The 17108-nt window shown below is 41.6% G+C and overlaps 1 protein-coding gene across 3 annotated transcripts in view; it reads right to left on the reverse strand.

Moving 5' to 3' along the window:
* The window catches only part of Adamts12 (ADAM metallopeptidase with thrombospondin type 1 motif 12), a 334703-nt gene that overhangs the window by 211804 nt on the left and 105791 nt on the right, over positions 1 to 17108 (reverse strand). The gene's annotated exons all lie outside the window — the stretch shown is intronic.

The following is a 17108-nucleotide window of genomic DNA, read 5'->3' on the forward strand; positions in this document are numbered from 1 at the left end:
TATGGGCCAAAATAAACTTTTGTTGTTGTTGTTGTTTTGTTTTGTAAGTAACCTGTATCAGGTATTTTGTTTTAGTGATAGAAGACTGAATAACATAGAGGTAAACTATATTTGCCTTTATAGTCATTGCCTTATAAACTAGTTTCTTCTTATTTTTGGTAAGAGAAATAAAAATAATCCATCTCTTTGCATTTGCTGACATATTGCCTATGCTTTCTGTCCTGTTTATCTGGCTAAAATCTTATTAGTCTTCCTTTTAACAACCTACACCTCAACTTTTCTCCTTTATCTTCTATTCCTGTCTCTCTGCCTCTAAATGTGCCTAGATTTCTCCTACCCCAGAGCAATCTGGCTTGGCTTCTTCAGGCTCCACATTGCCCATTCCCTCAGAGGGTAAGAGGGAATCCAAAGCACCAATCATAAATAGGAAGATCGGACTCCTTGCACTGGCACAAGGTATAACACGTGACAGTGGATTAGGACCAAAGTCTGGAGCATGGACACCCAAAGGCTTCTCAAGCTGAGGCAGTTTGGGCCTGGGTGCCTCTTCCTTCCATCTCTCCCTCCACATTTGGAGACCGCCTGTCGGGTGGGAAAGATGGAAGACGGAGGAAAGCTGCCTGGCCCTTCAATCACAACAGAAGAAAAGACCTTCCTACTGGGCTAAGCCAATGATATTCTGGTGGTGATCTGTGACTGGGTCTCGCACCCTTTCCCTGATGGCACCCAGGCACAGAAGGAGGTGGAGCTGGAGTGGGTGTGCACCAGACCCTCTGGTCCTGTCCAGTGCTGCTGCCACCCAACAGTGTGACTGTGGGCAAGTCACAGCACCTCTCTGATGGAGATTTTTATGTAGTTCTGGATTTTGAACCTATTTAAAGAAAAGCCCTTTCTTACCATGAAATCTGAATTCTCCCTTTTGGAAGACCAGGCCCATCCCTGTTAAGATGAGACCTGTCCTTGGCTTGGGTCTTCTCCACCTGCTGTTTGTCTCTTGGCTCCAGAAGATCCTAGTCTAAGAGAGCCTCTAACCAAGTCAGCTCACCACCTCCAGGAGGCCTCTGAAGACTCCCTCCCTCTTCTGCCTCTACTGGGGGGGGGGGTGAAGCCTTTTCAGTGTAATGCTGCTGCCCCTCTGAGGGACGGGGCCAGAGAGCAGGACAACAGGCAGGGTTGGTCTGAGCGTGATAAAATAAGTGGGATGCTGTAGTTCCTTGTATGCAAGTCAAGGTCAGGTCTCAGCCCTGAGAGGTCTGGCTTAAGATAAGAGAGAGGTAGATACCTGCATTTCCAAGAGTTTCCTTCCAGTGATCAAAGAGAGAAGCAGAAAAGCTGTGGCCTCCTTTATTCCTCTTGTCATTGGATATATTATATAGCTTTGCATATTAAGGAAATAAGATTGCTGTTTTCTGACTGTGAGAAGCTCTGTTTAAAGAGGGAACAAACCCAAGCAAATCTGGCATTCGCTTTATATATTATCCAGAGGTATCCTTTTCTTGAGCACTTCTGTTTTCTAGAATTCTCAAGGACTTTAACTATGAGAGACACTTGAGGGTGAGTTCAAGTGGCTCATTCACTGGGGCTCCTGGATCTCTCTTATGCTCCTTCCCTTCATTGCCTCCCAGGCCTCTTTGATTCAAGTTTAGCAGTTAGGGCTGGAGCTCCCAGGCATTTTGATCCCTGGAACATGTTTTTTTTTTTCCCCCCCCTCTGGATTTTGATTGGGTGGCTGAGTTGATATTTCCATCTGCAGCCTTAAGGTCCTATAGACTCTCCTATGACCTTTGTCCTCTGCTGTTTCATCCTAATTCTGATCCTGGTATTTACAGGTTCACATGGATTGATGCTTGTTTATTCATGATTATTTATGTGCTTCTCTGTCACACAGGAAGCTCCTGAGAGCAGGGTGCACATTGTGTTCACACTCTACCTGCTGCCTCTCAAACACAGGCACTCAGGGAGTCTATGCAGATTAGCCACCGCACCAAGACTGCATCTCCTCAGACTTACTGTAGAAAAGAACAAGTAGAGTGAACAAAAACCTGGCCCAAAGTCCTGGCATGCCCCTGACATATGCAGCAGGCATTGGCAGAAGGTGTCTTGGACTCCTCTTCTCCCTCCAGGGCAGCCTGGAGACCACCCTGTCCACAAAGGAGGCCCAAAGTCTTTGTGTGCTGCCAGATTCCCCGAAGCAGAGGAAGTTATTCCACTGGAGATGTTTACTGAAATAACAAGTTTCAGCCAAAAATCCAGAGGCTCAAAGAGAAGCGGAAAGGGAGAGGGCAAGAGCAGAGCAAAATGTTGAATAGGAAAAGGTCCCTGGGAGAAAGCCGGGAGAAGAGCCGGTTCCTGCAATCAAGGTTCGTGCCACAGCTGTCTGATGTGGGATGAGACCATAGACCGCAGGCCTTGGTGATGGGTGTGACACCCCTCCTGTCAACCAGCCTCCCTTTTGCCTGTGTTCCTTCTGCAGAGTTATGACCTTTAAACTCCAACGCCTCTCCTTGGTGGCCCTCATTGTCCTCTCCAGGTGAGCTCCAGCATAGGTCGTTGGTGGGATCACCGTGTCCAGGCCCTTCTCTGCAAAGGCCATTTGCCCTACAATCTTCTCCTCTCTTCAAGAAAGAGGTCCGGTGGTTACCAGACTCTTCCTCTTAGCTTGGTGTCACCCCAGGCTGAGAAAGGCCAGCTCTTCCTACGGAGAGCTCTGACCCTGGGCAGGAGATAAAGGCCAGGAAGAACAGGCACCCAGAGGAAGGATTTCAGAAGCAAATGACTGGCCAGTCAGGTCAGGTGTGGTTGAACAAGTCGTTTAACATCCCACTGGTGATTTCATTTATAAAACTTCTCATTTTCAAAGTATATATCACATGTATATAGGCATGCATGTATGCAAAAGTAAAAGCACATACATACATATGTATAGGCACATGACGTATGTGTATATGGATAGGGAATCTGATGAACACTAAATATGAAGTGTCAATTGTCTTAGGTCTGTGTGATGAGAGTACATGGGTATTTCATGCTGTTCATACTTGCATGAAGTTTCCAAATGTCAGATTATATAGATGGTTTAGAAAGGCCATCTGAGGCACAGTAAAATTTTTAAAGAGTTTATTTGAATAAGCAGAAATTTATGAATCAAGCAGTACCAAACCAGAAGTGATTTGGGAGAGCCAGTGAGGAATCACAAGAGATAGACAGGACATTACTGAGTGAGTGTGGAAGTAAAAGAGAGAAAACACCTTAGGGCTGGGGATGTCCTCAGGGGTTAGAGAGCTTGCCTAAAATGTGCATGGCCCTGGATTAGACCTCCAGTACTGAAAAAATTTTTTTGAATGGTTAAAATTTTCAAGTCACCTTATTTCGTCTTTCCTGTTAGAAAGTAAATCAGTTGGTTACTTCTGACTGGTTGAGCTTAAGTTCTGTTTTTCTCTAATACAAGTATTTGAAAGAATGCCCTTGGCTGAGTTTCACTGTTGTTTACAAATGGTTAAATGACTATGCATATCCATGACATCGTGTCAGTATGAACATGGCACAAGACCACAAGATGGCATCATTATGCCGCCAAGTCCCTAGGGGGGCGTGTGTGTGTGTGTGTGTGTGTGTGTGTGTGTGTGTGTGTGTAAAGCTTAATCCCATCTGGAAGGGAAAGGGTAGGAGGAAAGGCCAGAGGCAGTAGGGGCCAGAGAATCGGTCATTTCCTTTATTCTTCTTCCTTCCCTGTGTCTTTTACTCGTGTTGCATTTGCTCCTTTAAATGTTTATTTCTTTAGTTGTAGTTGGACACAATACCTTTATTTTATTTATTTACTTTTTATTTTGGTGCTGAGGATCAAACCCAGGGCTTCACACGTGCTAGGTGAGCGCTCTACTGCTGAGCCACAACCCTAGCCCCAGCATTTGCTCCTTTAGTAGGCTTAAAATACAGAATTCAAGTGACTAATTTTATTTTTCCTATAGGATTTTAACTCATTATGTTAATTTCTAAGGGAACCAATAAAAAACTAGACTTTTACTTTCATTTAAGTAACAAAAATATATACTAAAATTAGTGGTCTTCCAAAAGCGGGTACCCTCCATTGATCTACAGGAAGTAAGTGTCAAAAGATGGAGAGGTCCCTTTTCCACCAAATTATGTTATTTCATTGGAAGCCCCCACTTTTTATATTTTTATTAATGCATTATAGTTATACATAATAATGGGGTTCATTTTGACATCATACATGATGAATATAATTTGCTACATTTCAGTACCCAGTTCTTCCCCTTTCCTTTCTCTCCTCCTTCCTCTTTTTCCTCTTCTTCTACTCTATGGTTTTACTTCCACTAACTTATTTTTTTTAATTGGCACTTTATAGATTTACATAAAGGTGGAATTCACTGTGATAGATTCATATATGTATATACCATAATTTTGTCAATTTCATTCTGTGATTCCTTTCTCCTGTAACTTCTCCCTCTCCCTCAGTCCTCTTCCTCTATTCCACTGATCTCCCCTCTATTTTCATGATAGAAACCCAAACTTTACCTACTGTTTCCCACATTGGTGGGATGTCATTAAATCCACTGATGTTTTATCAAATCCCCAACTGTTGCCATGAAGAACAGGCGAATTTTTGGTCCTTTAACTTTGTTCGTGTAGAATAACCTACTTTTCTTTGGAAGCTCTTCAGCAGTGGAGAAGTCCAGAGACGGTTGAGGGTCAGGCACTATGATTAATAGCTCAAGAGTCAGACAGACCTGTACAGAAATCCCAACTCCACATTTAGCAGTTGGAAGGTCTCTGACTTGCCTTAGTTTTCTCCTATGTAAAGAATTTCAAAACATAACTCAGGTATTATTGTGAGTCTTAAATAAATGATTATTTGTAGAGTTTTTTTAGCTCAATGTCATGCATATAATGGCAATTTATTTTTACGCACTGCTATTATGAGTTAATAGGTTCCAGCTCCCCCTCCCCCAACTTGATCTTTCTCTTCCTTCACAGTACAGTGAGGACTGAAGATCCAGTCCAGGAACTTCCCATGATGCCCCATCACAGCAACCCCAGGGTTCCTACAAATGTGCTTAGTCATGGTCCTTACCAAATGCCTTGGAAAGGTATGAGTGACAAGGAGGCAGCAGAGGAAAGGGAGGCAACGACATAGAATCAGGCTCCAAAGGATGGAGCAGTAGCATCTCCTCTGATGTGAGGTCAAGTCTCAGGAGATCATGAAGGCATGAAAGAGAAAGCACCTTCTTAGGGACTGTGCTGACAGGATTCAAGAGTGAAGCAATTGGAACAGGCGGCACTAATGACAGGACTAAGATGCTCTGACCCTGGCAGAGGCTGTCCATTAGAAAGATGCCAGAAGTCTACTAATGACTTGTGACCCTGCCTTAGAAATGTTCAGCCTTTATCTTATTAGACTGTGCATGTTGTTATAAACAAGACTATAAATTATCACATAAATATACAGAATACATTGGATAGTTAAGGTTTTAAAACTATTCACCCTTATCATCCACATCATAGATTTTGTTTTTCTGCAGAAATGACAGAAAGGTATATCTCATGTTCCACTTCTGACCAGGTAGGAGAAGGTAAGGCTGACACTGCATTGAGAAATGTTCTAAAGCTGCATTCAGGCTCAGCAGAACAGGGTTCTGTGATCAATTAGTGATGTCTACCAGGCAGCAGGAGCCAGAAGCAGCAAACATGTGCCACATACCCACCCTCTTCCTTCCCATTCAAATGCCAACTGCAAACCATACAGAAGGTACCAGAAAAACCAGATATCTGTCTGATACTAGAATGGGAAAGGATTTGTAATCACAATAAGAATGGAAGAATTATAAGAAAAAAATGGGTAAACAAAAGCCTAAGATATCAGATATCAAAATATTAAAGATAAAGACAAGAAATATTTTTCATAAACATGACAAAGGTGTTATAGACTTAATATATAAAGCACTCTGATAAAATGTTAGAAAAATGCTAATAATCTGATAAAAAATGAGCAAGGAACAAGAGAAGATTATTAAAGAATTATAATGGTTTAGAAGCTTAGGTTACAAGTGTGCACACTTTATTCAAAGAAATAATAGAGTATTCATGAAACAGCATATTTTACACATAAGAGAGCATTAAAAGTATACACTCAAATCTGATAAGAGTATAAAAAATGGATACTTTGAGAATATAAAGTGCTACCTTTGGGGAATTTTTGGAAAAATTCACAGAAATTCATTTATAGGAACCTAATCTAAGGTAATATTTTCAACTGTGAGATAAATATATGGCATAAGCATAATACAGGGATTTATGAAAAAATTTGAAAAACCTCTAAATGTAAAACATTAGGAAAATATAGAAATAAAATTTTATATATCTAATAGTAGATAAAGTAGAATTTAAAGCAAGCTTCAAGATGTTTTGAAATAGTCTTATAACTTGGAAAGTGTTCACAACATCATCTGCTTGAAGAGTTTACACATCCCAACTGTGTGTCTCATTGTACATTCTATGATTAAAACTGTTATCTAAAGCTTTCTTCAAGCAAATTGGTAGTAGGAAAAAGTCTCAGACTGCGACAAGAACACAGAGTCTATAGTGAGGTCTATAGTGACACAGACCTTTGTCACTTTTAACAATGTGAGCTTGGGCAAGTCACTTAACCTCTCTAAGCCTGTTTTCTCATCTGTGATATGGGAATAATCATAGTATCTTCTTTGAGTTTTAAGTAAAAGACATGGTTGTGTGGCTAGTGTCATGCCTGAGACATAGATGGTATTCAGTTGCTACTAACTAGATAGCCAAAGGAGAACTGGCAATCAGCTTTGAATATATTGGTTTCAGTCAGTGAAAGTGGCCAGGCAACCCTGGTCCTTATATTGCAAAGGCCAATATTGCCATGCTTTGTGCAAGTTCAGCTGGCTCTGCAGTTGGCTGAGAGCATCCTCATGAGCTGGAGCTTCCTGAGAAACACCATCAATGCCATGTCCTAAACTATCATTGCACCTGGTCAAGGAGACGGTTCAGTGAGACCCAGGGGTCAGCAGCTTTGGCAATATAGGTCAGCGCTTATTGGGATTTGCACCATTTCCAATTCCTATAGAAACATCTGAGCAAGCAACTTGTGCATTATACAGGTAGACAATAAGGCTCTGAACTCACCTGAGGTCACAGGACTGTGCAGATTCACACCTAAGACTCACTTCCAGATCCCCCTGATAACAAAGCCTAGACTTCCTCATCACCATTCACACACACACACACACACACACACACACACACACACACACCTCTGAGCCTTGGATGCCACCAGAGGTCAGCTGAGCACACAGAGAGGAGGGACACAGACCCCACGTAATTGTCAAGTTCACAGTGGGAGTGGGAAGGCCTTGATTTCCCTCCATTTTGTCTTTGTGCTATAACAAAGGGATATGCTCCCTCCTGTTAGCAATCGGAGACCCAAATGCCCTCTGTCCATTAAGGGAAGTGGCCATCATCCTGTTACCCCTAGTGTTATGGAACTAAAGCTGTCAGTCTGGGCCAGAGAGGAGGACAGGGCTCTGCCCTCAGGGATAACAGCAGCTGACAAAAGAAGCTTCGAATCCTACAGGAAGGGAGCAGCCTTAGCCAAGAACACAGGCTGCTGTATTTGAACTACCAACAATAAAAAAAAAAACAAAAAAAAAAACAAAAAAAGAACGCAGGCTGCAAAAGAATCTTCAGCTTCTCTTTATTTTAACTGACCTGAGACTAAGTTACCAAAAGTTATAATTTACGAATTTAAAAAATTAAAACAAAACCAAAAGAAATAGCTAATATGTGTTATGCATTAGATTTATTGTGCTGAAACATATGCCGTTCTTTAAATTCCTCATAACAACCCAATTATCTGAGAGTGATTTTTATGGCTCCAGTTTCCAGAGTGATTCATGAGTAAGATATGCATCCTATGTTTAGGGTCTTTTGCCAGGAAGTGGCTCCAAAGGATGGAACCCCAGAGGTCTAGGCGTTAGGGGCCAGAGCCAAAAGTGAGGCGCTTGTGAGAAAGATCAGCTGGGGTGTCTGGTTGGGGCTTGAGAAAAGCCCGAGAGCCTAGCGGAAGGAGGACCCTGTGGACCATTGAGATGGGGTCTGTAACCCTCTGACTCCCAATTCCTAGACCTGCATTTTTTATTTCCACCTGGGCTTACATCCCTGCTGTGAAATACCTTGAATTTATCTTGATGATTCCTGTTAAAATCTCAGGTCTCTGACAAAGTCTTGGTTTTTAGCTGAACTGACACCTAATAAAATATTTGATTTTAAAAATTTTAAGTTGACACATAATAAATTTATATATTCATGTAATAGAATGTGATATTTCAACATATGCATACAGTCTCCAATGGTCAAATCAGGGTAATCCCATATATAGCATCTCCAACATTTATCATTTCTTTGCTGATCTCATACTTGGGGAATCAATGGTCTACACCAGAGTTCAGCAAGGTTTTTTTGTTGTTGTTGTTGTTTATTTGTTAAAGGGCTGAAGAGCAAATATTTTTGCTATCTTTTAGGCTTTGCAGACTGAGTGGCAAAATTGAAAATATCATATAAACATATAACCAGTTAAAATGCAGAATTCATTCTTAGCTATCAGGTATATAGAACAGGAGTTTGGCTTGTGAACTATTCTCACCTGACACCTGGTCTGAACTCTAAAGCAATTCCTGGTCTTAGTCCCAATGGACCTGTTGCCCACACCTGTTTTCTTGCTCTTCCTGAAGTCCTGGCTCCCTAATAGTCTAATCAAGAAAGTGTACCTTAGCTTCATGCTACTGGTGGGGTCGATGAGTGTCCAGTAAAAGCCATGACATGTAGAGAGCATGGCAGAGATGCTATGGATGCTAAGGAAAGGAAACATCTTCTGTAACTGGCCCCAAATCTCGGGAGCTCAGGGGCATCCTGGTCACTATGAATTTAATGTTCCACACTGATAGAAATTGAACATTTGTTTGATTTTTCCAGAACTAAATAACATTAAAAGTTATCTGTGCAGAGTTGTTTTCTTTGAGAATGAGGATTTTAAAAAAAATAGTAATGATGACAGTCAAGACATCCAAATGAATGTAATTTTTTTAAGTTGTTGGTGGACCTATTTATTTATTTATTTATTTATTGTGCTGCTGAGAATCAAACCCAGTGCCTCACACATAATAGGCAAGTGTTCCATCACAGCTACAACCCCAGCCCTGTAATTTGCTTTTAAAGCATGTAATTCTTTGCATAGTTCAGATAAGACAATAGTGAAAGTGCAGGCAGCAGGATTATTTCATGTTTATCAGGAGTCACCCATCAGAGTATTTCATGTTCTACAGGACTGTTGTGTTCACAGGCCTACAAGTTTTCAAGCACCCACTTTGGTCCCTGCTAATTACAAATAAGTGAGGAAAGTACAAGTCTCCTACATACAGTAGGCACACCTCAATGCTTCCCCATGATGTTTAGGAAATGGGGAACTCAGTCCATAAGGATGCTCAAACACTGTCAGGGTTTTCCAGGATGAGACTGAGTTATCTTTCCACTCACATCCTGTCAGGGATCTGTAAAGAACCCCCTGTCATATTCCAGTTAAAAAGAAAGCCAGATGAGAATGTGGGGGAAAAGACACACTCATACATTGCTGGTGGGACTGCAAATTAATCAGTGCAACCAATCTGGAAAGCAATATGGAATATTCCTTGGAAAACTTGGAATGGAACCACCATTTGACCCAGCTATCCCACTTCTCGGTTTATACCCAAAGGACTTAAAAACAGCATACCACAGGAACCAGCCACATCAATGTTTATAACACCATGATTCATAATAGCTAAATTGTGGAAGCAACATAGATGCCTTTCAGTAGATGAATGAACAAAGAAACTGTGATATATATATACACGATAGAATTACTCAGCATTAAAAAAGAATAAAATCATGGCATTTGCAGGTAAATGGATGGAGTTGGAGAATATCAGGCTAAGTGAAGTAAGCCAATCCCAAAAAGAGAAATGCCAAATGTTTTCTCTGATATGTGGATGCTGACCCATAATGGGGATGGGGGTGCATGGGAATGGAGAAACTTTAGATAGGGCAAAGGGAAGGGAGAGGAAGGGAGGTGGCATGGGGGTAGGAAAGATGGTGGAATGAGATAGACAGCATTACCCCAAGTACAAGTATGAAGTCATAAATGGTGTGACTCTACCTTGTGAGCAACCAGTCACGAAAAGTTGTGCTCTATATGTATCCTATGAATTGAAATACATTCTGCAGTCATTTATAACAAATTAGAATACATAAATAAATTTAAAGTAAAAAATTAAAAGAGAGAGAACACCAGAGGAATGAGAAGTTATGCAAAAAAATAAAAACTATTACAAAGGCCTACTAGTTTAACCAAACTTTATCCCAGCTCAGTTTATGTATCAAAGGGGAACACACACCCAGCTAAATCTCAGCTCTGCAACTCACCAAGACTTGGAAGAACTGAATTCACATCAATTTTCTGGCATGGTTTCCACACGCACAAAATAAAATAATAGGAAACAGTGCCTGGGAGAGGGGGACTTTGATTTTAATGTAATTCTTTATCTTAATATGTATTCAAAAATACTAATTTTACATTTTGGTTGTGGTCTTTTAAAAATCAATTTATACAAGTTTTACAAGAGTGAATGTTAAAATACTAAGCAAATATAGTAGAGCTAGAGAGTGGATTTTTTATATGTTAATACCTAGGAAGGGAGAATACAAATGACCTTGGTTTAGGAAACCCTGGACTAGATGACCTTTACCTAATGCCTACATCTGAAATTCCATGGCTATTGTTTACTCGTGTGTAAATAAACTAAAATATTATAAGTTCTTCATAGCAAATAACAGGACTAGACAAAAAATAAAAAGTGAACATGACAGAACCGGATGCTGTGCGGGGACCTGCTGGGAAGCAGCAGGGGGAGTGTCACTGCGTCTCACCTCCTCCCTGTAGTTATCCAGAGCTCAATGGTCTCCAGCAAGTTCTAAAAGGGCTGTCAGCAGCTTCCCCACCAGGTCAGTCTGCATGAAGCTTTTAACACTTTCCCACTGTCAAAACCTTCCATATCATGCTTCATGAGATGGGAAGAAAGTGCCTACCACAACTAGCTATCAATATATGTCCCTCTACTTTCTGAGGGAAAAAAAAGGGAAAAACAGAAAAGAGAGTACCCATGGATGCCAGCACCTGTGCTTTGTATTCTAGAGTCAGAATCCAGTCTTTGTTCTTGGTTCTCTGCAGTCTTTTACAAATGGATACACAATGTTGGAGACTGTGCGTGTGGGAGTGGACAGTTCGAGCTAAGACCAAAGAAATGACACTCCCAGGATTGTCATGCAAAGTGGTGGCCCTGCCAATTATTAGCCAGTCTTCTCTAATTAAGGTCCATCATCTCTCTTCTAAAAGCCTCAGGGATTATAATTGTTTGGAATTCAGAACTTCTGTGATTATAAAATAACAGAAAGTCAAAGGTGGTTTCCTGAGATTGTAGAAAAGGGAGTTGTTTAATGGGTACAGTGTCTAGTTTATAAAAGGAAAAGAGTTTTAGAGATAGGTTGCACAACAATGTGACTGTGGTTATCACCACTGAGATTCACACTTAAAAACAGCCAAGATGGCAAATTCTATTAACATACGTTTTTTGCCACAATTTTTAAAAATTCATTAGAGACTGCGGTATTCTTCTGAAATCAAACTCTTACATAATTCTGCAGAAAAATGTACAACCAGCCTTACTAACTGGGATAAATAAAAACATCAAAACCAGCTTCACATCAATTCCAGTCATATTTTGCCACCAAATGAGTTTGCCAAATTCTTGCTTGTAGTGAGACTTTTGGTCTTCAAGGGGCTCTGGAATTTGGGATTGGAGCTCAGAAACTGTGAATCTGTATGTCCAGACCCTCTGACCCAGCCCACTTCACCTTTGTGTGACATTTTCATTATCCACAGTAGGCAGAGGAGAAAACACAAAGAGGAAGTAACAGGAGTAGGAAAGCAGTCACTTGCCAAGGTCAGCCTGCTAGTCTGGGTTCAAAAGAGCCTGAGTCTCCCACAAAGACTTTGCCTTGAGCCCAGGTTAGAGTGGACACAGACATGCTCACACAGCCATGGAATGCTCAAGAGGTCTCTTGTGGTTTGAAGAAAGAATCCCAGAGGATTCATCCCAACGTGAGCGCCAGTGGAAGGTGTGTGGGAAGGGCCACCAGAGGGTGGGATGATGGACCTGCTGTCTCCTCAGTCCCCAGTGTCATTCTCCAGCAAGGAGTGTGTGTAGGAAAACTCACTGCTTTGACCCCATGACAACTGTCCTTTGATCTGCCATTACTCGAGGTTGAAGAATTGACCATTTTCAAGCAGGTGGACTTTGGCCCCTTCTCTCCAAGACTGACAGCAGCTTTTGACCGGGCTTTTCCCCAGAGATGAAGGTATGCAAATGAAGTGTCTCTACTCCTTCTGCACGTGCTCAAGAGATCCAAGGGCAAAGGAGACCCAATAAGGACAGAACTTCTGGCTCTCAGCTCTCGTGTCTTCAGTCTTCTGCTCTGTGCTTTGGTGAGGAATGGCCCTGAGATGCAGACAGTATATCAAAAGCTATCTTCATACCTGACGTAAGTCATTTTTCACGTTAGGCACTGACCTGGCTGAGGAAGGATGGAGCCAGTCCTCAGGACCTCTGTGCTGCAGACCCCGCTGGGAAGAAATGCTCGAGGGCAAAGGCAGAAGCTCCAGAGGACCTGGTGGTGAGGGCTGGCTCCCAGCCAAATGTCTTTTGAGGGGATGGAGTGGGGACGAGGTGGCATCAGACCATGAGCTCCTTCCCTTCTGTTGTTCTCCAGGAGTGTGGTGGGAGGGGTGTCGAGGTGCTGGTCAGCTGCTGGTCGGTTGACAATGGCACTATTCTTAGCACAACTTCTCTAAGGAAAAGTTGGGTTGTTTTTTTTTTCCTAAAGGATTTGGACAGTCCCTTCCCAGTTAGCTTAAACAAAGAATTCCTCTTTCAACTAGAGAATACATCAGAATCTCAACATGGTATATATTAAAAAAACAGAAAGAACTTCCATAAATCACCAAGTCATCACAGCTCAGCAAGCATTTGCCTCCTGCAGCCAACAGTGTATGGGTGTTTAAATATGCATGTACACCCCCCCACACACACACATGCTGTGCACACACAGAAGCACACACATGCAAAAATATGACCACATACATAAGCACACACAAACATACTCATAAACATGCATGGGCAAACATACACCACACACAGAAATACACACATATAAATACATACACCACACATATAACACACTCGAAAAAACATAAGCACACACACAAACACACACACACAAACATTCATACACACCTTTGGGGCTTAATTTAGTTAAAATACTACTAAAATGACAACCCCACTGTATCTGACTACTCAAAAACCTATACAAATTCTTTTTAACCAAATAACCAGATTTCAAGAGAAATTGTGTGTGTGTGTGTGTGTGTGTGTGCGCGTGTGTGTGTGCGCGCGTATGTATGTTTAACACATCTGAATCCAAGATAAAGATCAGTATCCTAGATATATGTCAGTTTCTACTCTGGCTGCAATGCCATGATCCTCTCCTCCACATAAGTATTAGGGCTCTGGGGTCCAGACTCAGGCTCTGGAACAGCCAGCCACCTCCTCCCTTTGATGCTCTGACCCATGATAACAGACCAGACACACCCACTAACTAGTGACCCTGAGGCTCTGCTGCCTCCACTTGAGGTCCTGGTTGGTTTTTCTGGGTCGGGGACACAGTGCAGGGAGCAGCAGCCTGTGCTCAACAGTCTTGGGTCCAGCTGTTTGGGATGGGGCCAGGGTGCAAAGGGAGCAGAAGATCAGGGAAATAAGAGCACCTGGGAAGCAGACATAGGGCTCCTGGAACCACGGGTGAGGTCTCTGCCTTTAGGTAAAGATGTCTTAAGAGCATTAGCACGTACAATCCCACGTAACAGTTTTTAAACCACACTAGTATGACTGAAGGACGTCAAGACCGTTTCTAGGTACTGCAGAGTACAAATAGAAAGAGACTCACAACTTAAATGAGTTAAGAGAATTCACAAAGATTGTCCAAATCCTTCCACTCACTGAGGAGGAAATGGAGACCGGGACACTTGCCCAAGTTGGGAGTGACAGAGATGGCACGAGACACTGTACTCCTGATTTCTAGTCCATTTCTAGTCCATTTCTATCTGCTCTCCTCTCGAAAGAGAGGCCACTCCTTGGCTTGCAGAAACCTGCCTCTCTCTGTTCCTCACAAGTTCTCTGTTCCTTGAATGTTCCTCCAGCAAACATTTACCCCTAATGCATATGACAGTGTCCAGATTTCCTCCTCTTAGAAGGTCATGATCACAATGGATTAGGCTTCACCTTCATGACTGCATTTTAATTTAATTATCTTTTTAAGGACTCTATCTTCAAATATAGTCATATTCTAAGGTTCTGGGGGTTAAGACTTTAACGTATGAATTTTGGGGAGGCACAGTTCAGCTCCTAAGAGTCATTATTCCTCAAATCCTGTAAATTCCACAGAAGTGAGCTCAGGAAAAATGACTCCCAAAGAATCAATGCCTCCTTTTAAAAGGCTTCCTACAGGAGAGCCATCCTCAACCCTCCTGGTGTGTCAGGTTCCTCTGTATACACCCACAGCATGTCACAATGTTCATAGATATGATTTTTATAATTTTAAAGTTCTTTTCTCAGTAGACAGCAAGTTCATGAGGGTAAGTTCCAACTTGACATATTTAAAGCTATGTCCCTTGGTTTCTGGCCCATGGAAAGCACCAAGTTAACATTTCTTGAAGGAAGGGAAGGTCAATCTACCATACACAAACCAATGTAAACAAAATTCTAGAACCTTCTAATCTTGGTCCCATTGGCCCAGAAACTACCCTAGGGATCCACTTCTCTGATTTTGCAAGAGAAGATTAAAGGATAAGGTACATTGATAATTCCCTCAAATATTTGATTTTAGATCTAACAAGTAAACTTTTTTCCCCATAAAGAAACAATTTTATGGTTATTTATGAGATTTCCAGCTGCTGCACAGGAATGGGATGTGTGGGAGTGGAAATATTTTCCAAATACTGACATAAATCAAGCTGTGTGACAAATACACAAACATTAATTGCTACCACAAAAACACACTGTCCTTGCCTCCAAGACTCAAAGTGATCTTGCAGTGCTTAGTCCCATGTCCAGGTAAGACCAGTGTCCACTCACATTTGTAGCATCCCATTGCAAATCACTCAATCAACAAACATTAACCTGGATTCATACTTAGAATACCAAGATGAGCCTAATAGCATTATGTTAAAATCTTTTTTAAAAAAAGAAATTAAGTCATATTAATAAAGGTCATACTATGAAATTCCTGGAAACTTTCTATGTATCAAATAAAATTAAGGGAAGTGCCAGATTTGGGGATAAAATAATTGAGATATCTTCTTTCTTGAAGTGTACTTCAAAGTGAGAATGCTTTACACATGGTAAAGATGATTTTTTAAATATAACCACAGTGATTCACATAACATCAATTGACCTAAGCATAAAGTGTACTTTAATGTTGGCCAATGACATAACTGCTGTCAGTCAGTTCCATCATCTCTGCAGGGTAACATGACAAAGGACGGTGCAATTATCTGGAACAGCAAGACCACGTACAATTCACTCTACCAAGATTTTCAAAATCCAAATGCCACGTATTGTTTCACAAGCACGGTGGAGATTCTTGACTATCTAGCTATCATATAAGCATTATTCTCTTAGGAAGAGGGATGGTCCCAAACAAGTCACACTTCCTCCATATCTGGAAAAGACACATTTCTTTTTCCTTTCTGTCAGTGCTGAACTAGAAGCCAGTGTACACTAGCTTCATCTTCTTGGCTACCACTCCCGCGTCAGTGTCTGTCAGTGAGTCACTGAGTTCCTAGTTCCTGCTTTGCACCTAACACTATGCTGTACAATGTTGGGTTGGAGGGAGCCTCTACTCAACGGGCTTATGATGAGGCTGGAGAAACAAGACTTATATTCAAGGAATAAGAAAAGAAGAAATATAAGGCAGTAAAAAGCCTGAGCTCCCATGGAATCCTGGATTGCTCTGACACAAACTAAATGGATTTCATTGAAAATCCACTGCCTTCCCTAAGTGACAACCACTTCTTTGGTGGAGGAAGACGTCACTAGGTGCTCTGAAAGGTCCTTCCAGCACAGCAGATCAATTCTGGTTCTGGGAAAGTAGAAGAGAGTGTCTTCCAGGAAATGTGTAGAAAAATGCAGAACAAATAGCTCATTGGCAGGTTGGATGAGCCACCGAAAGTTCTATAGAAGTGCAAAGCCATAAGATTGGCCTAGAAGCACAATAAGAACTAGTACGACAAGCACAGTAATTGTGGTGTTCTGTGTGAGCTCATGGGGTCTGTGGCATTTATGAACCCCACTCTTTCTCTATTCATCCCTTTTTTTAATGACTACATATTAGCTAGCCCCAATCCATTTCTAATCATCTTACCTCAACAGGATAGTTACAGGAGAGAGCCTCGTTTAAGGAGGATGGATGAGGAATTAATGCAATTCACAGAGCAACTGTGTAGTCAAATTCTCCCCCAGCCTTAGTAACAGTCACATTGGCAACCTACATCTGGGATGTCCTCTAAAAGGTATCGAATCACATGCACAACATGCCCTCCATCACCCCAACATGTAATATGAATTGGGCAACAATCCAGGTGTCAGTGGCAGTGACAGAGAGTCCTAAAATTCCCATGGAGATTATTATCTGGATTGGTTCCTTTGACAATGATGTCAGCAGGTGATGAATCTCTTCTTTAAGCACTTGCTAGATGATTTGTACAAGAAATCCTTTAATTTAAAAGGTAGTTGACATCACTTGCTAATGAATGATAACTGTGTGATTAGGTGCCCAGAAAACACTACAGGCATTAGAGGCTCAAGTTTCTTATTGCGTACACACACTGCTAAGGTTATAGAAGAATTCCCAGAAAAGTTGCTATCAAG

This window comes from Ictidomys tridecemlineatus, chromosome 1 (genome assembly GCF_052094955.1).
Source record: "Ictidomys tridecemlineatus isolate mIctTri1 chromosome 1, mIctTri1.hap1, whole genome shotgun sequence".
NCBI lineage: Eukaryota > Metazoa > Chordata > Mammalia > Rodentia > Sciuridae > Ictidomys > Ictidomys tridecemlineatus.